Genomic DNA, 12,394 nt, shown 5'->3' on the forward strand with positions numbered 1-12,394 from the left:
AGCTGATTTCGAGATTCTCTTCGCAGACACAGTTCTCTTAACCATGACCATAGGTAACTCAGAAAGGCTTGCACCGAACACGGCGAATTCCAGGGCCATTCTCTCTTAGCCGAATCAAAATGATGGCCCAGTGTTATACAATCCGTCCGGAAACGAGAGTCGGAGACCACGAAGTCACACGAATGGAGGCGAGGACGCCGCTCGGGTGACGAAACGTGCCGACTCCGATTTCTGGGTGCGTGTACACAGCCTCCGTGCATATCTGATGGCCAGCGAGCAAATCAGTCAGATGCGTGGCGAACGTTGAATTTAACGGTCGGTTTGGCAGTGAAAGTGGAAAGTGGAAGCCATCGCCGTGCTCCACGAGCCTGGCCAGCGAATTGTTTGGTGCGGAAAATAAAAAACAAAAATTACAAAAAATAGCAAAAATATATACAAACCACCAAAGAAATATGAAAGTGAATGTTGGCCCCACAGAGGAAATACATTAAAGTGCACAGCTCGCTGATATAATCCAGTTCAAACAATTCGAAGGAAAAGTGTTTAGGTTGAAAAGTGTGTTCAAACATTGCGTCAGTTAAGCTTGGAAAATAAAATCAAGTGATACCACCACGCTTGGAGTTGGAGTCTGCAAATTTGCTGGTAAATTATTCAAGCAAGTTTAATTTTTCGGGGGAATAGGAGTCTTAGATTCTGTGCCGTCATAAAGTTATACAAATTATTGCTATCCTGACTGCCATTTGGTTGGCTTTAAACTTTCGGTTCACGCAGCGTTCGCATTAAATTTCTTATTTTGTTGTTTTTCTGCCTTTTATTTCCTTTCCGCTATTCGCCTGGCACATGCGGCGTATACGCAATGTACATCCTTCTATTTAACTTGTGTGTATGCGTGAGCTGGTGTGTGTGTGTGTGTGTGTGTATGTGTATAACCTACATTTTTGTGGTCCTCGTTGTTTTTCCACTGACAGACTGACAGTCAGACAATACCGAAAACAGGATCTTGAGATGGGACCCCATAACCGTGACTTGCCCGCTGAAAGTTAATTTTATGGATTTACGGCTTTTGTTTGCTCCTCCTAAATACTGACCTGATCCACAAGTTGGCGATGCTCTATATCTATATATATTAATTTTTGTAATATGACCGAATAGTTTGTCCGAAAACTTGATCTCCGTTTGGCGCAGTCCGGCGTTTGTCTTCATCAACTTGGGCTAACTTCTACCAAGTGATTGTTGATTTTGTTTGATTTGCTGTTTTTGTTTTGGTTGTAGCTGTTGGCTTTATTTGATTTTAGTACTTTGGCAGAGTCAACATTCGTTAGCAAAAATTTCGCTCACGTTCCATTCGAGCGAGCTCTCGATTTCATGAGTTTTGGATGCTGCTGGTCCGTGTTTGCTTCCCTGTTCCGCCGCTTAGCCATCACTTCGCTATATCGGAGTACATATATATTCCAATTCCTATTTCAATTTCTGTTTTTTTGTCTCCATGTGTCTCTGGGTGTTTTTCCCCCTAGCTTGTTTTTTTTTTTGTTTCTACCACCACATGCACTGTGCACAGTCAGTGGGAAGTAGACAAATAAATAGGAGTACATATAAATCGGGCGGATATATGCGCAATGGTCCGATGTACTTGCTGTGGCGAGTGGAGCTTAGCAGGGCTGTCCTTAAGATTATTTATGCGGTGATTAGCCACTCTGAATTATTGCTGAAATTATCAAGTGTGCTATAAAATTTCACTGCCATTTATTTGCGCAACTTTTGGCGGGGCTCACGTACTACCAACCAGTCGCCCGCCCGCATATCCCCGATCCCAACCCATCCCATCCCATCCGATCCGATCCGCCCCATCTCCGTTCTCCATTTGCTCCACTTCAGTCCGCTTCAAGCGTCGCCGTCTCATGTGTATCGTTGGCTCGTATTCTGCATCGGTTTGGGTTTGGGCTTGGGTTGGATTCCTGGTTCAGATTCGGGTGCTCGGGTGCGTGCGAGGGAGTGTAACAAATTGCCAGAGTTTGATTTTTAAGTGTGAAATATCGCACAACGAAATTGGATTAATTACACTGGGGCCGGTTAGATTGCGTTCGCTTTAAAAGCCAAAAGCGTTGCCAAAAAGTCATTTTAGATACAAAAATGGGACGCACAAAAAAAGGATTCTAAATGGAATAATCATGCATGAAAAATAGGTGTATTAAACCTATATACTAGTGCAACACTATGTGCTATATTTATACGCAATTTTACTATGCAACTTTAAAGAAACAAACACTTTCAATTAAAACATGTAGAAAGGTGTTTTCAGGAGTACAACTTATTAATGAGTGTGCTCCAAAATTAATCGTTCATCTCTTGTTCAACATCCAGCTGTTGGCCACTGCTGATTATTCACTTATCTATATTATTTATGAAGATACCATTACCACTGGCGCTGTAGATGAGGGTCCAAAAACTAAACATAGACGGCTTGTAGAGCCAAATAAGGATTATCCTGCCGGGCCGAGGGAAATGAGATTTTCCAGGAGCCGCTGGCCCCGCCCACTTTCAACAGCGCCCACTTAGCTGGCAACTAATTGCCTAAGCCCCAACCTGAATCCAAATGAGATACTAAAGCTGGATCTGCGGCCGAAGTCCGAAGTCTGAGCTCTGCTGAGATTAATTACATTTAAATAAACAGGAAAGGCTGCAAACATGGCCAAGACCGCAACAGTTACATTAACAATTCAACCGAACAGACAACAATAGACAGCCGACAGCTCACTCAACTCCACTCGTCCGGATTCAATTGAATCACTTGCATTGGGCTACTTTAAGCTGATTACAGGCTGAGTTTGGCTTGAGATATACATTTTGCACAGACTAAATCATTAGCTTTTGTTTTTGCAAAGCCAGCCAATTTCACTTACCAGGAAAACGTTGTACATTTGATGAGGGTATTGATGGTGAGAAAATCTACAGTGCTGTTTAAAATATTAGTGGTAAAAGGATTAGTAGTAAAGGTAACGGAAGATGAATCTGAATTCGATTTTGACTGGTTTTTAAAGTTTTGATTAAACAGAAATGAAAAGATTCGTGCCTATTATAGCACTTGACCAACTATAACTTTGGTTTTGGACGCAGCTGTACATGTTATATCTTTGGGTGAATGAAAGTCAAAACCGAGTTTAATGCCGGGCTTAGTGATAGCAACAGCCAGCCTTTTGCATATGGCAAATGCCCAATGATTTATGACTGGAACGGGCCGACGCAGTCAGCAGACATTGTCCCGCTCACAATTGGTGGTGAAAAGCGTGAAAAACTAACGGCCACATGGAAAATCTCGGTGTGAGTGGGGTAATGTGGGAAAGCGGCAGAGTAAATTCAATTTTACGTTTCACAACTCAGCATGATTTCTATCAAGCCGGGGGAATCCCCTTTTCCACATTGTGTACCGCAAACTGATTGCTTTCGGTGGTCCCTCGACTGTCGGTGTGTATGTGTTTGCCTGTGTGTGTGCCTGCGTTTGGGCGACTCTATGTGTGTGTGTGTAGCCCCAAAAGCAGGCTACATAAAAAAATCACTAAAAACTTGTAAAAGCATCAAAGCGCACTTTCTGAGCTCTCTGCTCGAAAAAGTTGCGCTTGTTCGGCCCATTGTTGTTGTATCCTTAGTGTTTCCTTTACTGCTCATGTTGTTGTTGTCGTTGTTGCTGTCGGTGGAAAGTTGAAAACTTTTCAAGTGAGTTTTTAGGGCGGTTTTTGGGGCTAGCTATTGGCAAAATTGCTTTCTGATAGCTTGGCTGGTGTATTTATGCAGTTTTAATGAGAGCTCCTTGAAAAGGGGTTGTTGTTAATACAGGAAATTAATAAGTTAAGTAGCCATTAGGTGGTTGAGTGCAAAGTTCGATGGCTAAGAGCTGAGATTATAAGCGCTGTGAAGTGCTCGTGAAAAATAATTCATATTCTTATCAACCATTTATTAATACATACTTAACAATTGTTATTTTCGGATTATCTTTCACAAATGAAAACAAACTTTTTAAATTTTACAATGAACGCGTTTTAAATATTCATGTTGCAGCTTTTAAAGTGAAAACAAATTTGTACATGTGAATCCTTAGGCATATCCCATTTCAATCCGAATTATTACCTTATTTTCCCAGTGAAGTCTGAGATGAAACACGAGTCTGTCCTTTCCCATAATACTTTTGGTTTATTTTATTTTTCCGACTGCTGCTTAAGCCGCGTTTTATTTTCACTTGAGGCAAGTGTAGTCATTTGTGAAAATATTGGCAAAACTCAAACAGCGCCAGCATTTGACATAAATCCTTATTATCCCTTTGTGCACAAATTGACATTGCACTTGTAAGGCGATTGCCGAGACTCTGCTTGACATCCCCTTTTCGCTGCTTTCCCCCCGCTTTTCTAAAGCCCCCCGGATGCCCTTCAACTTTTATCTGTGGCTTTGTTTTCATTGCCAATGCAGTGGGCGTGGCATTAGCAGCATCTGACAAGTGCAGGATGCCCTGGCTGTCCTGGCAGTCCTGAAAGCAGCCTCGTCCTTGACAAGTCTTCGCACTTAATTGAGCTTGACACACCGCTACAGAGACATGACTCCATCTACTTTACAGGGAAATAAGGAAAACTTAAGCAAAATTGGAAGAGATTATAATCAGTATAATAAAATTTTATCTGAGTTATGCACTCCTTAACAAGACAGTTTAGGATGCGTTGTCTGATATACCTCAAAGTTTATTAATCAATAAAATTATTACTTAAAAGTTTATCGTTTAATATGCACAGTATATCACAACCATTTTCCAGACAATTCCGCCCAGTGTACCCTTTCTCGCATAAAGTGCACGAAATTAAAATTCATAATGTTGACTTTAATGGGGCTAATGCTGAAATATCAAAGCTGCTGGCTTAGGTGGCACAGCACATCTCATAGATTAGCCAGGCTGCCATGTAAGCGGAGCCAAGAAAATCCTGGCCAAAAGACGTCTTCCTCCTGTCAGCCTGCCTGGCATTTTATTATGCGACACGCAGCCCAACCACCTTAGCCGAAAAAGCAATGGAGCGGTGGAGCCCGCCCAACTTTGACGTTATTAAATTATGCGGAGATTTGCGCACTTTTTTTTTCTTTGGATTTTTCGAAAGCCTCTTGACGTTCTTAATGATGAGGCAGCTAGTCGCCCGCCGACTAGGCCGAAATTAAATTATTTTATTGGCGGAAATTCATTAAATCATGCCTTTATGCAATTTCCAGGCTACATTGCTGGCATACCCAAGTGGGGGATCTGTCAATTTATCTGCCTTTCGGCCAGATGGACAGCCTGTCGGCATTTTCGTTGACAGCCACGCCCTATCCCACTCGGAAACGCCATTGATTAGGACGTGCCGTTGTTAACATTTCTATTATGCTTGTTATAACGCCGGGCTTATTGTTTAACCGGCCGCGGAAAATCGATTGAGTTGTGATCTATTTCCAGACACATGCTCAAAGCCCAAAATCCCTAGCAACGCGACGAGACAATGCAAATCTGACACCGCCAGCGGAGTGGAATTTTATTTATGTTTTCACTGGCCGGCTGGAAAACGGAACGGAATCTAAGCCAAGGGCTTAGTCACGGCAAAACCGAAAAAACCAAAACAATCATCAAAATAGAATCATAAAAACAGTTAGCAACGATCATAAATTTTGCACAAAGACATAAAAACTGTGCCACGTGGGGTGCTACATAAAACCACCGCACACCTACCTATTCAAGTGTATGGATATGTTGGGCAGATATATGGCCTCGACATTTGCTGGCAGAATAATCCCTGCAAATCAGCAGTTTTCCCAGTTTTTGGGACACACACATTTCATCTAATAAATCTAGGAACAATAAAGGAAAAATTTACATTTTTATAGGAGTGACGGCGACCAAAAGAAATCGTTAGTCAATTCAATTTCATATATGCGATCCAATCGGGCTTACCTTGCGTATGTGTAATTTCCATGAAATTGCATTGCTCTAATATGAAATACGTATATAATTTCATCTGTCTGCCTATGGAAAAAACTCATTAAAATGCTAATCGACTTTAGTCACTTATTTATGAGTACTAGATGGGCATCGCTCTTAAAGTTTGCTTTAAAACAGCGTGTCTAATAAATCATGGGAAAATAGAAAAAAGTAAAAACTTATCTCTGTAAAAGGCAGTCGTACCACCCACTAATTCGCGTAATTTTCCAAGAAACCACTCCCCGCACATTAACTGAATAAAATATAAAAAAATTGCGTTAATTTTTTAGCATGTTGCATGGCTAAAGCAATTTGTCCAGTGGCCCTCTTTTCTTACACACTGTGAAAAAAGTTCTAGAAAATTATATTATTTAGATATTATATGCGCGTCAGATAAATTTTTAAAAGTTTGCAATGCCACTTTTCTGTATTCGATTTATAAAGTGTGAATTTTATTTAGCCTTGACCCTTTCATGACCATTTTTTTTCTGTGCACCCAAACGACTCCCCGATGATTTGGCCAGCAACTTTTTTAAGTACTTGACATGAAAATTGCGGAACAAAACTCAAGCCAGAACCATCTGTAAAATTATACGCACGCCAAAGCTCGTGCTCCACTGCATAAAGCCCACTCCGAATTTCCAATTTCGGATACCAAAAACCCAGTACCCCAAAATCCCCCCCGATGTTTGATGCTGCACTGATGTTTTTCATAACCGCCTACAACAACCACAATGACAGGGACCACAGCAACAATATGGTTGGCCATTGCCGCACCCGGCCAAATAATTTGCTGGCAGGCGTAGCTAATGACCAACTCGTGTAAGTGCGATGGATGGATGGATGGGTGGATGGATGGATGGATGGAGGGATGGTCGGTGGGTTGGCTGGTTGCTCGGTTGTTGGGCTAGAGGATGAAAAATCAGGACGCAGTAGCCACCGAAAAAAAAACATGCCCCACACAGCTCGGAAACAACAGCAACAATCACAAGTTTTGTTACAAGCAAAATGATGGCATGAATTCATCATGGGAGCGCTGGGAGGAAGGAGCCACCAACTCGGACTCTGCCGGTGCCACTGTCCCCAATCCTTGTTTTCCACATCCCTACCAACACCCCGCCTATGGTTTTTGTTTGGGCGAAATTTAAAATGAGTGCACTGAGCAAAAACATCATATGAAAGTTGCCATTCCAACGGAAGTATTTAAACATAACCAATTTTTAATATATATCTTTGAGTTTGCAAACTTAAGCTTTGGCGATCCTTACTTACCTAGGAAAATAAGCATTTTGCGTCCTAAGGGTGTCCATACCACGAATCTTGATTAAAAACGACATTGTTGATCTTAGACTGTTGATTTAATGTCTGTTTCTTTTACCTTTTTTTTTTTTGCCGTGCAAGGACACAAAGTCTTGCTCGCTCCAGGGGGATAAACAGGAAAGGACGAGGAGCGACATCGTTCGCTAATTTTATGCTCTTTTGTGATTTTTGTGCCGGACACACCCTGTGGGCATGTTTAGTGTCCTTTCACTTTCCAAGTAAATGCAAACTTTGCGCGCTTTTGTCATTAGCGTTGATAGCTGTAACGTGAACAGGAAGTCGGGCAGATACCGAGTGGGGTAGTTGGGGTTGCAGGAGATAGCTCCTTGCCGGCTGCCTTTTTGGCCGCTTTTCACGTGTTGTTGGCCCTATTTGTAGACGGCGCTGTTGTTGTCGTCATCTGGTTTGCGGTCCCCAACAGTTTGGTTACTTTTAATGAGCGGGGCGTGGCACATAGCCTGAAACACTGGTGCTAGGCGGTGGGCTGTGGGTGCGCGAGTGGGTGGGCTGCTCTCATTAAGTTGCGGTCGTACAGTTTTATTTCACTCCTCGCTAATGAAAGTGAATTATTAAATGAAAGCCAAGCAGCTGAATGGCGGCAGTTGATTCTTTCGCCGAGTGTTGAACTTGTGACCCATCTATCTACTAGTCGTTGTCAGTACTTGAAAAGGAGCCCACTTCTCTGAATGTTGGTGCCAGCCAGATTTGTTAACCCCACCACTCAAATCACACATGGACTTCAACATCAAAGAAAGTCACGCAGTAGGCAAATGGGTAACCCACTTGGAAAAATTGAAATTGACTCAAACAAGACTTGGTTGTGGTGATGGCTGCTTATTAAAGTGCCATTGTTCAGACATGTGCTTCTCCATATCAAATATGTATGCTAATGTTAGCATTTTTAAGAAGTTCTACGAAAAATAAACGAAGAGCTTAAAAATTTTTGTACGAGGGTTGAAATACCTTTGCGTTGTTGCTAAGATTATTTTCATTAAGTAGGACTAAAGAGGTTGGTAGTGTAGTTTCTAGTGCCAGACAGCTGTAATATAAGTTTGTTATTTTAAATTCTATCCTTTTTTGAAAAACTTAAAACGTTTTTGTGTTAACAATATAAGGTTTTAATATACATTTATTAAAGTTTAATGAAATGGATATGGTAAGTGAACGAGATTTTTTGCGGAGTTTTCTACAAAAAACGGCATACCCTTTTTTCGAAAACCCTAATTACACGGAAAGAAAAACATTCCTTTATCGTCATATGTTCGTTTCATTATATTTGCAATCGTTTTTAATTTATGCCCAGATAAAAGCAACAGCTGGCCCCCAGAGACGAAGACAGAGGCAAATTAAATATGTAATAAATAAATCAGCCTGGAATGTATGAATAATGAATGGATCATGTCGACTGCCTGTTCTCGAGCTTGCTTTGGTTGGATTTTCTTCATTTTAGTTTGTGTTTTCCATGGGTTTTTCCTTCACATTATTTGAATTGGGAGTGCAAATATTTAAGCAACCACAGCAGAAAATAGATTACTCTTAGTTATATACGGAGCAACAATTTATGCAAATGTTTGAGCTTTTGTTCAGATGAATGACGCTTACGCCCTGTAGTCACCCTTCGTACTTCGATGTTTTGCGGTGGAATTTTCTTTAATTAGTGCAACGAACTGTGTGCAACGGTGGGGTGCAAATAGGTTCTACTGTTCTCATAGTGGTGAAGGTGTAATGCTATTTTCAACATAATTGCAACGACACGCGGGTCTCATTTGAAAGTTTTGGCAGCCTCAACCGCAGCTAAGCAAAAACACACACACCAAAGCAGCGGTTGCCACATCAGCAGCAGGAACTAAGCACATAGCAGCACTGAGCGTAAAACTTACTAACTCTTGTGCAAAATTATAAATATTAATTAGAACTATCTGCCGCTAGTTCATATATTTCTATGAACCCAGTTATTAAGCAGCAAGAAAGTTTAATTTCAATAACTACTTGCCTCGGTGCACACAGTTTCTCTGAGTGTAAATTGAATGTGTCTGGCTTTGGGTGTGCACGCCGTGTTTGACGGACACACACACACACGCCAGCGAGCATGTGTCTGCAACAACTTGGTGGCTTGCTTGCGCAAATGTGCAAATATTTCACTTGCAGCGCCTGGAGTTATGCAACACTAATTTGCGAGGCGTTGTTTTTGTAGCTGCCACTAATTAGCGTCTAATGCAGAAGCGGCAGCAATAATAATGTCGCTTCTCGTCGGGGGTCCTTGCCTAAGGATCCCTAAGGATGGCCATAGCCATTTCCGTTTGCTGATTCCTGATCAAGACGCTAAGCGCAGGGAGGCAATAAAAATCGCATGAAAAACGAGAAGACATCAAAATAAAATCTCGCCAAATGGCCGTGCATAAAACTTGACAATTTGTTGGTCAAAACTTCTCACTCCACGGTCAAGTGTTTTGCAAAACAATACGCCATTTAACTGCTTCAATTCGAGTTTGGTTGTAAAACTTTCCCTTTGCCACACTTCTTTCTTTTGCTTTTCCTTGCCCCATTTTACGTATCTATATAAATTAGGGAGTGTGTTTATGGGTGTGTGTGGGTTTGCGCGTAACCTTTGAACCAGCGGAATAAAATGGTTGAAAGAAAAAAATGCTTGCCAAGTTTATTAAAAGTTGCGGCAAGTTGCAGACTCTCTGGGTCGCCCCTCCCCAAAAGTTTAAGAAGGGTGGTCACCCAGAAGGGTGGGGGTTGGCGAAAGGGGGCGTGGCAGGAAGTGAGCGCTGACAGCTAGCAACTGACAAATGCCAACGCTAACTCACTCAACTCCACGCAAAATAAAATAAAAAATTCTGAAAACGGCCAAGAAGAAAGATTTCAAGTTTCTTCCTTCGCACTTTCTTGTGTTTTCTTTTGTTTCTACTTTATTGCTCTTGTTGTTTGTGTTTTCATTTCTTATTTTTTTTTGGCAACATGTTTGAGCGGTTTTTTATTATTATTATCTTTGACCTGACCTGGGACCTTGCCTCCTTTCAAACATTTTTTTTTGCCCCAGCTTCCTATCCTTTTCCATGTTTCTCAATTCTTATTTATGCACAAAGTTTTCGGTGCTTTCTTATGCATTTTGCGTGTAACCTTTGCGTATATTTCACAGAGTGCCACTTTGTTTTTAGGTCAATGGGTTGTGCATACATTTTGGAATGAAATACTAATGGCATTTGCACCATTATGTTGCCATAAATGCAATTTGGTGGTATAAAAATCACTGAAAATTATTATTATACGTAATGGAACAAAAATTTGGTCAACATGTAATTTGAGATCTAATTTGGTAGTTAATTGTTTTTATTGTTGATATTAACGGAAAACATAACTTCGGAAGTAGGGGAGTTCTAAATGATATAAACGTTTTTTTTAAAGTATAAAGATCTTTCGATGATTTCTTAAAAGAATGAATTGGTTAAGCCATGATCCCCAAATCCTAAACTAGAAACTCCTCTACTTTTGGCAACATTTTAAAGTCAACTGTTCGATCGATTTTGGATGCGACCACTGAAGAGCTACCGACACAGATTCTAATAAACAACAAACATGCCCCACGATTGCATGGCAAACAGACCAAAAGTCCGGCAATCTGAACTTTGGACATCAACTGCCGGACTCGCAGTTCAACAAGCTTTGCTCAAGCATCGATAACGTGACTACACTACTCCGTCTCACTTTCTCCGTGCATTTCTCCCCGATTTTCCCCCACTATCTTCCGAGATGTTGATGACGACGATTCGATGGGAGATGTGAGAGTGTATGAATGCGGTGGGGGGCGATGTCCCTGGAAGTCCCTAGCAAAACTGCTCTGATTGAACACAACAATTTTGAAATTGCTAGGCACACACGCACACTAGCACACACTCGCACGATGAGTGGGCGGAAAATGGGAAAGTACTGGGGGCGTGGTCGTGCGATAGAGCTCTACACGTTCGCATTACGTGCTGGTGACATTAGTGCTGAAAACGAGCAAGTGAAAAATTTAAGCAATCCTGTGTTCTGGCTTCAATCAATTGGCAGAAATTCGCATCTGCTCGCCTACACTGTTAGTAAAAGTCCTGAACCTAATATAATTTATGAACTTTAATTACAAATAAATCCATTTAAACCATTAGCCAGACTCTTAATTCTTTATCAACAAAATAGTGAACTATTGATGTAACGCATCTAAAAACTGACACATCAAATTCTCTCGATTTAAAATAATATTAAATTATCGATTTTGAAAGTATTTTTTGGCACGGTGCGTCACTCGGGGGATGTTTGCCAGTGTTGTTCCGAGGATGTCTCGCATTTCCGGCACATAGCCGTTAAATGATTTTTAGCAAAAATCGTGCGGACATGACACACTCAAGTGGCTACCAATTCCGATCCCAGTGACCCCCATCGAGATTGCTCACCCCCAGTTGAGATGGCCTGGCCTATCGTTGGATGTTCCGAGTTATGTCGAGTGGCGGGGAGGGTTCTCAAGTAATTTCCATTAAGTAAGTGTTTTGGCACTTAAAGCCCAACTGCAGTGGCATTGGCTGCTGTGATTGCATTAGACGACAAGTGGTTGCCCAAGTGTCGAGAGCCGAGTTTTGGGCTTTGAGTTCAGAGGTCAGACCGACGAGAGGGCCAGCGTCTTAAAGCCGCTTAAGCGCGTATCTTTCGCCATTTCCTGACCTAGACTTAAAGCCTGCTATTGCATTTATTTATGTTTCCTGCACTGAGACTTATAGTTAATGTACTAGCACTAACTTGAGAGGGACATTTATTGCTCAAGTAAGGTATATTAAACGGCCATTAATATATTTGACTTAAATTATTAACTAGGGTTTTTCTGCCTGTGTAGTGGCTGGCTCCTGTTGTTTGCTGTCGTCCCTTTACCTGAGCCTAAATTTGGACAAACAACAGCTGGCCTAGGCAACTGCCCACCCCATCGCTGGCTTCTCATCATCATCATCATCATCTGGGTCGTTATATCAATGTATGGCTGCTGTGAACGGTCGATGGGATTGGTAACAAAATCTTCGTTTTGAAAATGCCATTTCCGACAATTTCCCGGAAACCTAA

General features: G+C 41.5%; 1 protein-coding gene across 1 annotated transcript in view; it reads left to right on the plus strand.

Moving 5' to 3' along the window:
* The first annotated feature begins 296 nt into the window (after nt 1–296).
* Nucleotides 297–12,394, plus strand: part of LOC6616768 — a 44,667-nt gene continuing 32,569 nt past the window's right edge. The window contains exon 1 of the mRNA XM_032722155.1: nt 297–642. The gene's annotated coding sequence lies outside the window, so the exon portion shown is untranslated. The remainder of the gene's footprint in view (nt 643–12,394) is intronic.

Source organism: Drosophila sechellia, chromosome 3R, assembly GCF_004382195.2.
Source record: "Drosophila sechellia strain sech25 chromosome 3R, ASM438219v1, whole genome shotgun sequence".
Lineage (NCBI taxonomy): Eukaryota > Metazoa > Arthropoda > Insecta > Diptera > Drosophilidae > Drosophila > Drosophila sechellia.